Below are 15,389 nucleotides of genomic sequence, written 5' to 3' on the forward strand. Positions count from 1 at the left end.
TTTAAGATGATGAGTTGAAAAGGCAACTCAGGTGCACACCGTTGCGCTTGTCTGCTGGTAATCGCTGTGGCAACCTTTTGTAACGCATTCATAGCCGCATTGTCAAGGCTCCGTGGGGCGCATAGGTCTGTATCCCCTTTAAGCATTTGAAATAATGGACTTAGATCTGTATTTGTGATACCAAGTAAAGGCCGCACCCAGTTAATTGTTCCCAACAGCTTTTGTATGTCATGTAAATTTCTCACATTAGCACGTATTTGTAAAGGTTGTGGGACAACAGTCTGAGCTCTAATACGCCATCCTAGATATTTCCAAGGTGGTAATTTTTGTACTTTCTCTGGTGCGATACAGAGGTCTGCTGATTTTACAGCAGCCATGACAAGGGCTACGGCTTCCTCCATGACTTCTTGGCGCTGAGCTGCCACTAGAATGTCATCCATGTAATGATATATCAACACTTTAGGTACTGCAACCCTAACAGGGCTAAGTATTTTCGCTACAAACCATTGACATATTGTGGGGCTATTTTTCATTCCTTGTGGCAGCACAACCCAGTGGTATCTCTGCAAAGGGGCTTGCATATTGATGCTAGGGACTGAAAAGGCAAATTTAGGGGCATCGTCTGGATGCAATGGGATATTAAAAAAACAATCTTTAAGATCAATGACAGTTAAATGCCAATCACGAGGAATCATGGTTGGTGATGGTAGCCCGGGTTGTAGGGCTCCCATGTTCTCCATAGCATCATTAATTTTTCTCAAGTCATGGAGCAAGCGCCACTTGCCAGTCTGTTTTCGGATAACAAAAATTGGCGAATTCCAGGGACTTGTAGAGGGAACAATATGTCCCTCAGAGAGCTGCTCTGCAACTAATTCTTGGAGGGCGTGAAGTTTTTCTATAGGCAGGGGCCATTGATCGACCCAAACAGGAGAATCGGTTTTCCAAGTTAATTTTAGGGTTTCACGCCCTGCAATGGCCCCACCTAAAAAGGCTTTTGGGTAGTTTGAATAAACATTCCCCATTGAGATAACACGTCGCGTCCCCATAAAACCATAGGGACAGGTAAAACAAATGGTTTAACAGAAGCTGTTTGACCATTCGAATCCTGAATCTGAATCAAATCAGAGCTTTGTCGGCTAGTTCCATAGCCCCCTATCCCAGCCAGCGCCTGAGAAACATTTGCCAGTGGCCATTGTGGGGGCCACTTAGCTTGGGAAATAACTGTAACATCTGCCCCTGTATCAATGATTCCACTTAAAACCACTCGGTGATCCCCGCGAACTAAAGTACAGCGGCACATGAAGCGCTTCTGGGTGATAGATTGAACCCATAAAATCTCAGGCACTCCTGTAGAGCCAAAAGCTCCCTGTCTTTGTTTCGGCTGGCCATCAGACTGGAGGCTAGTTGCTTTAGGGATTAAAATCAATTGTGCTATTTTACTATCTTTTGGTATGGTACAAGGTGGAAACGGAGTCCAGACCATGATTTTAATTTCCGATTCACTATCAGAATCAATTACTCCTGGCAATACAAAAAGACCCAACAGGGTAGCAGACGACCTCCCTATTAATAATGCTTGAGTCTGTGGTGGTAAAGGGCCAGTAACTTCAGTAGACAACAGGTGGACAGAGGAATCAAGTAAAGTTACTGTGTGGGAGGTTGCCAGGTCCAAGCCGGCGCTCCCTGTGGTTGCTGGGCAGAGGTCAGAAACCCTCCGGTTTCCTGCCCCCCCCCCGCGTACGGAGGGGCACCGGGGCCGGTCGCGGAATTTGTGTCTGCACACGCCGCGGATTCGCGTTCAGCTGCCGGTTTCCCGGTATGGGACGCCCATTCACATCAAATTTGGATTTGCATTGGTTCGCAAAATGCCGTCCCTTCTGACATTTAGGGCAAACCGGGGGTCTTTTACCAGACCCAGTGTTACGGCAATTCCTTTTGAAATGCCCTGGTTTTCCGCAACCATAACAATTCTGCCTTTCATTACCTCCCATCGGCCCTTGCATGGCTGCAAAAGCGGCGGCCATTGCTTCATATTTATAATCCACCGTGCCAATCCTGTTACAAGCCTCAATCATCTCAACTATCGTAGGGTTTTGATTCGGGAGCGATTTTAAAAGTTTTTTGCAGTCGGCGTTAGCGTTTTCTACTGCTAATTTCAGCAATAGGATCTCCCGAGCTTCGGCATTATCTATTTGCCGATCTAGAGCCTGTTTCAGCCTATCTATAAATTGCATATACGGTTCTCGAGGCTCTTGGATGATATTAGTAAACACCTTTTGAGGCTTTTGGGAATCCGGAACTTTCATTAAGGCTCTTCTCGCTTCCTCCCGGACCGCTTCTAAAGCGTCTCGGGGGATGTCTCTAGCCTGAGCGGCTGGGTCTGCGTGTTGCCCTGTCCCAGTAAGATGTTCCATAGTTAAAGCTGCTAAAGCGGCATTAGCGTGCCCCGCATACCCCAATAAAATTGTTTGTAGCCTTGACCTCCATTGAGATTCCCACATTGTATACTGAGTCGGGGTTAACAACAATCGCACAAGAGATTTTAAATCATGCGGCGTCATGACATATGTATCGAATACAGAAGACAAAAGACTCACAAAATAAGGAGAGGACAGTCCGTGCTCAGTAACCGTACGACGCAATTCCTTAATCACTGAGAAAGATAGCGATTCCCATTGAGCCGCCCCCCCCCCCTTCCTTCAGCGCTTGGCGCTTAATCTCTCCCCAAACATCATGGGGGCTAGGAGGGAAAAGATCAGGCTCTTTTTCAGGGTCAATGGGTCCCGGATCAAAAGGATCATCCTCTGGTGGGTAACCTGCAGCACAGGCTAACGGGGGGGGTGACGAAACAGCGGGAAGTGGTGGTGCTGAGGGCTGCGCTCCCCCCTCCAAGCCTCCCTGGCTTTGCTCCTGCGCTTTTACCGTCTCATAAATCAATCTCCACCGTGGAAGCATTCGTTGAGCCTCCTCATTTCCAGAAGTAGCTGCGTCCCATAATTTTACCCCCACATCATCCCAAAGTTCCTGAGTAAAAATTGAAGAGGCAGTAACCGTGGGGATCTTAACCTGGACCCATTTAAGAATCAACTTAAGATCCTGACCCGAAATGGACTTTTTCCCATGCTTTTCAAGCAAAGCTTCCATTAATTCATAAACGTCTCTTTCAGGAGAACTTGTCTGATTCCCCATTTTTCAGTTTCCCGCAGCTCACCTCTCGTTCCAGACGGGGGTGATTAGCCGGCTTTTCCTGCTTCGTTTCAGCAGCTCCTTCAGTTCTGCGGGACTCGCAGCACGCCACCAGATAGGTGATTATCTGTCTCCGACGGACTCTTCACAGAAGATCACGTCGGGGTCACCATTTGCCGCGATGGAGAGACGGAGACGCAACTTGATACAAGCAAAGTGTCCACTTTATTGAATACAGGCAACATATTTATATATTCTTAAGGCCAACATGTCACTTGCTAATTGGTACAATTGCAAAAGCTGAGCTCCTAATAGGCTAATAAAAAACATACGATTCTGCCAAGAGATTGTTGTGTCTCAAGACTAGATAAGTTTCAAAGTTTACCTAACAGGGTCCTAAGATCCTGTTACTAAACAGAATGTTCTTATCTGTAACCACAAATTCCTGTACTTTTGTGCTTACTTCTGCATGTTGTAATTTTCCACTGTCCTCAGTGCTTTTCCATCCTGACACAACAAACCTAAAGGCCAAAGCTAACTTTATTACTTACAATATATATCTATATAATTACTAACATTCCATAAACTCAAATAACACCTATCTTTACATAACCTACATTAACCTGCAAATTCGTGTCATCTCAGGTTTGCAATGTGATTTTTTCCCTTTTAGTCATTCAGCAAAAAATTCAGTTCTTTTTGAGTAACCTTATTGATGTGGTATAACGTTTTGTTGTCACAAGAAGTAAAATCATTGCGATTATGGACCACGTGAAACATTTCTTGCTTGTTTGTAAAGGCCACGTCCTGGCTGAGGGCATCTCCGCTAACTCCTTTCAAATACTTGATTGATGAAGGAATGTTTCCAATGCCTGAAAATTTAAGATGCAGTTTCTGTGAGCATAGTAACTATCCATATGGACGTTTTATCTTGAAAGCTGTTTGCATTCTTGTGCAGTAGCTCTTTTTTTATATATATAGATAGATACATAATGCGATTCTGTCATTCAGAGTTACTGGTTTTTCACTATTTTGGACAGATGAAGGGAACAATTGAAGTATTTTGAGTATAACAAGACAGCCTTCCAAAGGCCTCTGGAAAGATTGCAGATGTACTTGTTGCTGTTGTTGCCTCTGGATCTAAAAAGGAAAATTGTTAATGGCTTTTTTTGAGTAAAGGTGATCATAATGACACTATAGATGGATAGATGTCACCTGTTTTGCAGCAACTTAAACTCGATGATCTTAAAAGTCATTTCCAAATGTAATGAGCTATGAAAAATCCTGACCAGGTTTCAAACAGTGCTCAGCATGGTCACCACCCATCTAACAAGGAAGAAAACTAGTCTGTCAAGACCTGCTTGTAAAAGCATCAAGGTCCAAGAGTTCTCTTTCTGCAATTACCTGAATCTGAATAGTCCCAGTGCCTCAGTTTCTCTGTCAATAAAAGGGGAGCAATGTTACTTTCTTGTCTGCTAACACTGGAATGCTGCCAGGCTCCGCTCATTATTATTCTAAGATGCTTCCTGGGGCTCTGGGAGGAAAATACTTCAGTAAAGTACATAAATAGTGCAAAAAATAATTTAGCTGCTCAAAGTGGATTAGTTTCCTTGTTTGGGTTACGGAATGAATGCCATCAACTAAACACCACGTGCCTCTTTGTAGTGATGATGTTTTATAAAACAATTAATCTGTTTTCAAGTGGAAAAAAATACTTGTGATTTAAACCCTAATCAATTAATTTTGTTTTTCTTCTACTTGTAGTGACGACTTTCCTATATGAGTCAGTACAACCTGAGCTCCTGTACTTGTCAGCTACATTGGCTCTGTAAATTCTGTTGGGATTTTCCTCATGTATTGAGAATTTTGTTTAAAAAAAGTGTCATTTTGAGTCCAATATATAACAAACTGAACACTGTTGAATCCTTCTGTTACTTGAGAAGAATTGACTTTGTAATAAACTAATAAATCCAGATTTTATAAACATTTCACTTACTGGTCATGCTCCTTTAAGGTGTGTGTTCTGAATAGATAAGCCTTCTGCTAATTGGTAAGATTCATATTTTCTGTGTCTCTTGTGTCCAGAGGGCAACCCTGGACTGGCAGCACTGACCATTTCTGGGTCCTTGGTCACATGGGTGAGCTGCAGCACTGCAGACCACTACCCTACACATGGCTTGTGATAGGTACGTACATCCAGGACTTGTCAGAAGGGTCCTTCTCCAGAAACACTTTAGAGTTATCCTCCTCAGTTACTACTACCAGCAGCCCAAATTTTTGGTCTGGGAACCTTTTTTTCCACCTCTCTGACTCCTATCCATCAACTTGAGAGTGAGATGCAGCTTTATGCAGCTTGGAAGATCCTCCCTGGGAGGTGTTTAGTTAACATTCGGGCAGGTACAGAAGTCCCTACACACTGGTGGGTTGGGAGGGTCTGAGGGTGGCTGCAGCACCTCTGGGCAGGTGCCCTTATGCAGCACCTATTGGTGTGGTCAGGAGGAGAGCAAGGCTGCTGCATGACACTTCTCTGTGGATGCTAGTAGCAGATAGTCAGTTCTTGTTGACAGGTGGCCAACAGTGCTTTACAATTTGGGCTGGAGAAACCAGTGGTATAAGTTTGTTTAAAAGGGGTTGAATTTGGGGTCTGTTTCTATACCTTCTGCCAGAAGCATTCAGTCTTCCCATTTCTTGAAGAGAAGGGACCATCATGTTGATTATCAAGCTGTGAACTGACTTGCTCTAGTATCTTGCTTGCAGCAATGCAGTATCCAACGTTTGAGAAGAGCACCATCCAGATAATTTCTTAATATCTGTAGTGGTTTTTCCTGGGCCAGGTTTTGGTAGTGGGGGGGAGCTACAGGGCTGGCTTCTTTGAACCAAGATCTGCCAGAAGCTTCCCCTGTACCTGACAGGGCTAATGCCAGTCAATGCCAAGATGGACCCCTCAGCTGACCCAGGCCTGGACAGTTAGTGGCTGAGGTAACACCTCAGTGAATAATGTATTTCAGAAGGGGAAGAAGTTGCTGGGCAGTTGCTAAACTGCAGCAGCAACAGGGAGTGAGAATGTGAAAACATCTCCACAGACACCAAGGTCAGTGGAGAAGGAGGGGGAGGAGGGTGCTTAGGCCTTGAAAGAAAGACTCCCCTGTGACCTGTGGTGCAGCCCGTGGTGAGGCAGCTGTGCCCCTGCAGTCCATGGAGGCCACCGGGGAGCAGAGATCCACTGGCAGCTTGTGGAGAACACCACGCCAGAGCGGGTGGATGCCTGAAGGAGGCTGTGACTCTGTGGGAAGCTCATCCTGGAGCAAGGTCCTGGCAGGACCTGGGACCCCGTGGGGAGAGAGGAGCCCACGCCGGAGCAGGTTTGCTGTCAGGACTTGTGATCCTGTGAGGGACTCAGGCTGGAGCAGTCAGTACCTGAACGACTGTTCTCCTGGTGGGTGACCCATGTTGGGGCAGAGTGTGAGGAGCTGCCCCTGTGGGAGGCCCCATGCTGGAGCAGTTTGTGAGGAGCTGCTGCCCATGGGAAGGACTGTCTGCCGTGGGAGAGATCCCACAGTGTAACATTGGGAAATGTGAGGAGACCTGAAGCAGCAGCAAAGTCCATCTGTAATGAACCGACCGCAATCCCCATCCCCTGTGCTGCTGGGGGGGAAGGAAGGAGAGTCCTGGAGGAAGGAGGGGTCGGGGGAGGTGTTTTAAGATTCGGTTTTATTTCTCATCTCCTTGTTCTTATAGTTTATTAATAAAATCAAACCTTTTTCTCCCCAAGTTGAGTCTGTTTTGCCTATGACGCTAATTGCTGAGTGATTTCCCTATCCTTATCTCGACACACAAACCTCTTGTTACATTTCTCTCTCCCCTGTCCAATTTAGGAGGAGGAGTGATATTACACCTTGGTAGGCACCCAGCACCCAGCTGGGGCTAAACCATCACAATATCCTGTTACAGATTCTTACAGGTTTGTGAAGCAGAAGGCTATATCCTCGCCAAATTATGGGATCCTTCTCCAGGCTGTGATTAGGATCCTTAATTTCTTTTTCCTTAACATCCTGCAGCAGTGAGCCATCAGGGTCTAATTAGAAATTTTGCTCAAAAAAAAGAAGTCCTTTTGCATGCTTTGCTGCCTCTTCCAAATACTTCCAAGAACAGGTGTGGCAAAACTGCCTTTGCACTTTTGTTTGTCCGGCAGCTGTTTCTCTCTTGCCCCCCTCATCTGTTTTTCTCTTGGAGATGAGCAATCCCCAACACGTCTGTCACTCATAAGAGAAAAGCGCTGCTCCCCTTGGGACACTTAATCCTCTTCTCTTGTTCTGCAACCTCATTTTTTATGTAGGAGCACAGGTTTGCATGTCTCAGCTTCCCCAAGACTCATGGGCTTTGAGTTTCTTGCTGCTTGGCTTTGGGCCTTAAGAGCTCTGGCAGATGGAATGTAGGGGGTGTGTAGCCTGCGGCTGCATCCTTGCCCCTGCAGAACGGGAGATGTTTCTGACCCTCAGGCTGGGGCAGTGCCTGCGTCTGCCTTTCTGTCCACTGAGAAGGGGGACTTGCGGCAGCAGTCCCTTGTGCCAGAGTAGAAGAAGGATGGAGCAGATGGAGGATGTAGGCCACTTGCTCCCTCTCCAGCCTTCTGCATTCTCCACATATTTGTAAAACAACTTTTGTTTTAAATTGAATTGAATTCTAAGAGCGCCATTAAAATACACAAATGCTTCTCACTGACCTATTACTCTGCATTCATGTTGGTAAAATTTTGGATGAGTTTCTATAGTCCTCCCGCCAGTTCTTTGTCAGGGTGAAGGGTTTAGTTGGCTCTGTTAATCCGCTCTCTAGCTGAAATTGTTCATTTAAATCGTTACAAAAATCCACTCTTTTCCAAAGCGAAACCTATATTCCCAGATTCAAGTACTGCTGCCAGTGCAAAGACTTCAAATTCTTTGAGTGCAATCACACTGTGTCAGTCCAAAGCCAAATTGCAAACACTTATCCACAATTTCCCTTACTCAGCTTTAAGCTAATTTTTCCAGCAGGCAACAATAGCCATAAAAGTATAGGGAAAGATTATTGTAAGAGCTTAAGAAATGGTCAATCGATTCCTTCACGAGCTGTGGTGTAATTCTACCCCGTCCTCCTCTCGCAAGAAGCAGAACCTTTCCTTCTGTTGCTGAACGCAGTTTTACCACACGGTTCTTCAATGTCACAGTAATTAAGAGCAATCGAAGCCGCTGAAAGACGAAGCAGGGAACAAAAGATCGAGTGGTTGTTTAAGCTGAAGTTAACTGAACCAGGAAAAGTAAGTTCACTGTCATGAAGAAAAAAGCTCTCTTTGTATCCTCCGCTCTTTTGCAATTAGCAAAGGTGAACAAACTTGTGTAACTTTTCCTACCTACAGTGATGGATAATGTTCAGGTTCAGGTCACAATGTGACGTGTTAGGTGGTGTGGTTTTTTTCCTGCAGGCTTGTTAAGAGCATCTCTCACATCAGGTGTTTCCTGTAGCTGAAGTATGATGTGCTCAAGAATGCTTCCCTGTTGGTCGAGGTTCAGACATGCTACAAACAGCTAACAAAGTTAGTTGGGCTGAGAGGAGCAAAGTTTGTCGAAAACACGGGCACAGGACCAGTCTCCTCCAGTTGCAGTTAGTATCTCCGGAAAAGTAACATTTCAGAGGCCAATGGAGAGAGGAGCAATTACTGTCCAGCAAAATTACAATCTGAATGGGCTGCCATTTTCAGTGCTTTGCTAGGATGGTCCTGATTGCTATAGAAACTTCTGAGAGTGAGATAGAGAGGTTTTCCAGCACTGGAAATTGCAAATGGAGAAGGTTAGACTGGGTGCAAAGCCCATTCAGTCAGGCAGCTGCCAGTTGAGCCTCTTTGCCAAATAGATTGTAGGAAATGCTGATTAAAATGTCCACTGCACACACCAGGCAAATTAAATTTCAGTCCCAGCCACCTGGGCAGTTTTGGTGGGAAGACGGCTCTGGCGGGTGGTGCACCTGGGATGGGATCACGCTGCCGCCGGCGCTTCTCCCATGGGCGCCTGCCCCCTGCTCACACCTCTGGCAGTGATGGGGACACAGGGGAGATGAGGGTTGTGGGGAAAGGTGGTAGCAAGTGGTCTAATAAAGGATGTCTGTGGGGAAAAATGAAAAGCCAGACTTAGTTCCAGGTAGAGGAGCTGTGTCCCTCCCCAACCCCAGCTTTGCCATCTCTCCCAGGGCACAGGTTCAGTAGATGGGTGCTGCTGCCACGTTCACCTCCTTCTGACCGGGCTGGCACCCCTACTTTGCTCCATTCCCTGTGGTGATACATATACAGGACTTCTCTCTGTGAATCATTGCCTGCCAGCCCCTTCCCCTCCAAACAGCCTGTGATGGGACAGCTGGTAGTACAGCTGAAAACCCACTGCAAAGCAGGAGGCAGGACTAAGCCTGCAGGAGGTGCCAGTGCTCCAGGCTTCCCCCCTCACATCTCCAGCAGGCCCCTGAAATCCCCTCTGCAGCCCATCAGTCCCCAGCTTTGGTTGCAGACCCAGGTGCACCTGCAGCTCCCATAATGTCTCTTAAGAGGCTGCTCTTTCTTCCTTTCCATACCCGCACTCCCCAGTCCTTTCATCTATGCCGGGAGACAGTTTAGTACCTTTCTGCGTTATCACTGGCCTTGGAAAAACAGCTTGTCACCCTTTTGGCAGCAGGCTGGCAGTGGTTATTCCAGTACCTTGCTCTCCACCAATCCCCTTGAAGGACTGTTGGTATTATTAGGCTTTATCACCACCATTGTTTCACTTCCTTCTCTCTCCTGTCTCTCCTCGGCCTCCTTTGATGTAACTCCTGCCAGTCAGCCAGAAGAGTCTCAGGCAGGTAAGCTCAGACAGATGCAGTGCTGTGACATTACAGGGCCATTTCCTTTCTCCTCCTCCTCCTCCAGCTGCGTGCAGCTGATGTGTCAGCGTGGGCAGCAAAGCCTCAGTGCTGTGCCCCCTTACAACAGCTCCACTCAGTACACTTGCTTTTGAGACAAAACAATAAACTATTTCGTGAATCAGTGGGATTTTCTACCTACCTGCAGTGCAGTTTCCAAAGATACCTGTTCTTCATGGGCTGCATTTGGGACAAAAAGTGTTTGTATCCAAGTACAAAAAATTATATGTCCTGTATTAATAAAAGCAATGAGTTTTGTCTTGCAGCGTAAAGGTGAACAAGCCTTGGCTCATTAAATCCACAAAACATTGCCTGGATGCAATTCTTTTTCTTTTTTTTTCAGAAAAAAAAAAAAAAAGGTGATGCACTTTTAGTAGTAAATATAATTGGCATTTTGGTCTGATTGGGATTCTGTTCATTTGCAATTCCTTAATGCACCGTTCTTTAAAAGTCAGGCTGACTTCACTCTCTGTTCTAGGAGGCACCTGAAGACTCGAGTGCTCAAGCATCAAGACACCTGCTCAAGCCAATGTCTGTCATTGTCTCCTTTGGCTTTTTATATGCATCGGGTATTTGTTTCACTAACAGCTAACACAAAGCTGTTAGAGGAGTGTGCATCGATGTGTGTGTATGTGTGTGTATATATATGTACTCAAGAACCTAAGAATGGCTTTTGCAGTCCTCCTGGCCTCTAACTGCTCCTATTGCCATGAGTTAAGGACTGGTTAATGGACACCAATCTGTCAATTCATGAACAATTTAGGAAAGCAGTTACTGACATAATGGAGAAATTATCTGAGTATATCACAGCAACCCCTACTTGAGGACACCTCTGTCTGCCAAGGTTGACCCTAATAATTAACAGCCTTACCCAGTGTCCCAGAGGTGCTTTATAAGGCACAAGGCTGAAGGGTAAATGGCTTCTGTGCATCGGATGTGCTCATTACACCAGTACATCTATAATGGCTTTGCTGAAGCCACAGCAGCTTGTTAATTGATTGTTCTAATTTTATAGTCTTTCCAGGGGTCTCCTGTACCATTACAAAGCTGTGCCCTTGTCCTTGCCAGATTGCCTTTTCCTGTTCAGGCTGAGAACTAGTGTCCCTTTGCTGAATGGGGACCTGCCTGCCACCCCTTTGTTTGCCCTTGGCCAGCTGCACAGTGCTTGCTTGGGCACCCTCCGTTCCTCTTCCCCCAACCCCTCAATAGCTGTCCACCTGCTGTTGTCTGCCACCCTCAGCCACCAAAGTTTAGTATCCAGGTAGCCCTGTGGTTCTCCTCTCTTTGGTCCAAGGTTTATTTAACCAAGATTTCCAAAATGAGAAGGCACTGATGAATCGAAAGCTAAGTGGTGTGGAAAAGGAACAAGGTTTGCAAGGACAGCACGACCAACTGGTAAACCACCTGCTTCTCTGAACAACTGCTACAGCTAGAAAGAAAACAGAAAAGCTTTCTGTACTGAGACCACCCTTGCCAGCTCATTTGAAGCTAAAGCCGTTGAACTATTAATGCCACCTGCTCCTTCCTATGTCCCAAGTGAGAATTGAGCTGCAAAAGCCTCAGCCCTTGGGTGGAAATCCTTCCATGTACTTGGGTACCTGGCTAGAGTGGAAGGCTGGCCCCTATAAAGGAGCAGCTGGGCTCTCACACCTTGTGTCTTTTAAACAGGAAGATGATTCAATTGTTGTCATGTGTATAACAGGGTAAGCAGAGGCTAAAAGCAGGGGGAAATGGGTTTCAGCAGAGCTTCTCTTTTCTTGGCTATAAACAGATCCAGACTCCCATCCTCCCATTTCCTTCACTCCCCTGGTCATGCAAGGGGGATGCATAAAGCCCTGTTTCGCTATGGCTCTTGGGGAGATTTTACTGTTTCACTTGGTCAGAGATTCTCCTGATACAGTGGCTAGACACACCATCAACATTTGTGGCCCCCTCTCTCCCAACTTTAGTGCTTTTACCAGCAGAGGCAACAGCCAAGTTCAATGTGGCATTTTAAGTGACTTGGGGCATCACCCTTTGCATGATCTAGGCAAAAAGGGAGAATACGAGCTAAGGCAGGATAAGCAGTAAATTACCATCAAAAGCAGATTCTAAGGAGAGAAAGCTAGTCCCTAATCCAGTTTTGTAGGAATACCTTTGTACTTGGGCACATCATACGCCATCATCTAGCTCCACCGTGTGTTGAGAGCTCTCACCACAGGGGAGAGAAGGGCTTTTTCTCCTCACCAAGAATCACGCACTAGCAATGCTCTCTCTTCAGCCGGGTGTCCCAAGAGCACCAAGCAGGCAACTTCATGCAAATCACGCTGGGCTTTGGGGTTTTTTGGGTGCAGTTCAGGAGCATTTTCAACTGAAATGTATTCTCAGTCCTCCTTCGTTCGTCTTCTCCTGAGTGTGCACACACTGGCCTCTCTGATGGTAAAAAAATAGCGAACTGAATCCTAGAAAATAAAATCCTAGATTTGTAATGACCTAGTGGGATGACTGTCCCCAGGCATAACGGAAGGAGACAAGTGGAGAGCCCAGGACCCCCACAAGGCTCGCATCTCCAGGGGCTCGGCAGACACATCCCTCCACTCTCTCAGTAGTCAGTCATTTCCCCCGATGATAAAACGGACTGCCTGCCCCACGACGGCGTGCCTAGGGCTCTCTCCTGCCGTTATTTAAAAACACCTTTCGTATTTTAAAGCTGTTTTGGAAAAATTGTGGGGAAAAAAACCCCAAACCCAAGAAGCCCCGACCGCGCGGCGCGATGCCCCGAGCTGTGAGGGGGCCCTGGGAGGCGGCCTGCAAAGGAAGGCGAAGCCCACAAGATGGCGGGGCCGCACCGCGGGAGCGGGGCCCAGGCTGGCGGCTTCTGCAACCGCGGCTCTAAAGGTGACGGGGTGCGATATGCCCGCACTTTCACCTTGTCGTCAGGCTGACAACTGTGTGAATAAATATGCTGTGCTAGCTTGGGCAGAGAGTCCTTTCAGATAGTGGTAAAAAAGTAATGAAAACTCCAAATACCCACGCTCCTGGGTAACGTGTGATGCGCCTCCGCAGTGCCCTTTGGCAGCGGCTGGAGGCTGAAGCCATGTGTGTGGCACTTTGGCGATACCCTGCATCCTGTCTCAAGCAAAAAAAGTGGGGCCGAGGGGTCACACAGGGCTGTGGGCAGGCAGTTGTGTAGGGCAGCATGGGGCAGGTGGGTAACAGAGCCTTGTGCAGGACTGAGATGACTTTACCTTCATCGTGACACAGAAGAGTCACGTTTTCAATACACAAGCAGTCAGTTATTACTTGGGTTTAGTTTTGGTAAGCAACAGATTCCTTGGAAGTGGAGCTGCCTTCTATTCAAGTAAATATAATATTTCACATTGCTTGATCCTATCCCAGCCTTCCCCTCACAGCTTTTGCCTTGCAAGGGCTCAAGCAAAACCCTCCCAGCTGCACCACCACACAGGGTCCTTGGGTGCAGAGCACAACGTGTGCATCCTCCTGACCAAAGAAACAAGTAGGCCCCCTGTCTTGGGTTTCTGTGTAGCCATTGCTTGTGGGGTTTTTTTGGTAATGGGGAAAGGGCTGCACTGCTGTTTGCAAAACTTCCCTTGGCTCTTGAGTTGGACCCACTTCCAGCTGGGTCAGACCAATCTGGTGCCTCTGCCATCAGTATTCAAGAAGGTAAATCTGCAGCAGGAGGAGATGGAGAGAGTGAGACAAGATGAAGGTGACCACATGGGCCTTGCAGTCAGCAAGGGAGAAGGGGAAGACATGTGCTAGACTGGAGAACTCCTTCAGCCTATGGCAAGATGGCAGCTCTTCCCATGCAACCTGTTGACAATAATAATGGAACTGAAACTTGTCAGCAGCTCCAGCAGGACCCCATGCCAGAGGGTAACGGCACCTGGAGGGACCAGAGATTGTGTGGGAAGGCTGCTGTGAAGCAGGCGGAGCTAGGCTGAGGCCTGGCTGTAGAGGAGACCTATATGGGAGCAGTTGGTGAGGAGCTGCAGCCCTCAGGATGGACCCACAGCTGAGAGGTCTATGCAGGACCATCTGATGTGTGAGGGACCCCACGCTGGAGCAGGGAAGACCAATGAGGAGTCTTCCTGCCCTGAAGTGAGACAAGCAGTAGGAGTCATTGGAACAGGACTGACCACAACCCCCATTCCCTGTGCTGCTCAGGAGGAAGAAGGTAAAGGTACTGGGATCAGGTGTCTGAGTGCAGGAAGAGGGTAGGGGTGGGGGGCAGGCGGTCTTAAAGGGCTGGTGATACTCTTTGTCATCTCACTGTTTTGATTTGTTTATTATGCCTTTGATTAGTGGCAGATGAAATTGATTCCGTTTCCTTCCCCAAGTCGAGTAGTCCTGCCTGCTTTTTCCAGGACTGTAATAGGTGAGCGGGTCCTCCCTATCTTTTGGGGATCTGTCTCCATGAGTCCCTCAGTTACTTTTCTTTAACCCATCCTATCACGGGGAGTGGGAGGAAAGTGAGCATCAGCTGTGTGGTCCTTGTGCCCAGCTGAGCCTAAAACCATGACACCCTTGGAAGTGTTTAGAAAGCCCCGGGCTTCTGCATGGCTACTTTGTGACTTCTCAGGTAGGCACACACATGCCTGGATCACTGTCTCCAGCCTACCCTTTTTAGCACTTGTTGGCACTACATTGGCTTGGTAATGCGAGGCCATCGCTATCCCGGGGCAGAGAAGCTCTTGCAGGGAGGTCATTGCTGCCCCTGCACATGGGGACTTTTTGGCAAGGGAAGCTGGTGAATAGTGCTATCCACACCTGTGATTTTATTTAATTCTGGGATGCTCATTACGCTTACAAGAAAGGGAGGATCATCCAACTTCAGGTGCAGCTGTGAATTCCCAGCTTTTGACTTCAAGGGTAGCTGAAATGACAAGTTGCTGTCTGTGTCTCAGTAAAGAAATCTCCTTAGTGTGGTCTTCTTTATCTCCTGGGGTTCTGATATTGTTCTCAAAAAAAAATCACACCACCTGGAACAGCTTTGAAGCTGATACAGCCTCATTTCTTCCCTAGTAGTACATGATAGTGCTCTTCCAGCTAGAAAGAGCTTGGCTTTTGAACAAGCCTGAAACGCCAGTGCTCTGAGGTCTGGACAAGATGTAACAAGTCAAAGAACTTTGATGGAGTTGGCTTTTCTGGAGAATTAGCTGGATTGCCAGGGTAACCAAATCACAAAAGGACACGGGATACAGTCAACACATGGAAGGATACAAACCTTTGCTGAAAAGTTCTATGGGCATAAAAAAATTAAATGAAACTGGATGTCCTAG

The 15,389-nt window shown here is 47.1% G+C and overlaps 1 protein-coding gene across 1 annotated transcript in view; it reads left to right on the forward strand.

Moving 5' to 3' along the window:
• Window positions 1-5,131, forward strand: part of AFG1L (AFG1 like ATPase) — a 79,405-nt gene extending 74,274 nt beyond the window's left edge. The window contains exon 15 of the mRNA XM_061990400.1: window positions 4,951-5,131. The gene's annotated coding sequence lies outside the window, so the exon portion shown is untranslated. The remainder of the gene's footprint in view (window positions 1-4,950) is intronic.
• Window positions 5,132-15,389: the final 10,258 nt, after the last annotated feature.

The sequence above is a fragment of the Colius striatus genome, chromosome 2, assembly GCF_028858725.1.
Source record: "Colius striatus isolate bColStr4 chromosome 2, bColStr4.1.hap1, whole genome shotgun sequence".
In the NCBI taxonomy this organism is placed as follows: Eukaryota; Metazoa; Chordata; class Aves; order Coliiformes; family Coliidae; genus Colius; species Colius striatus.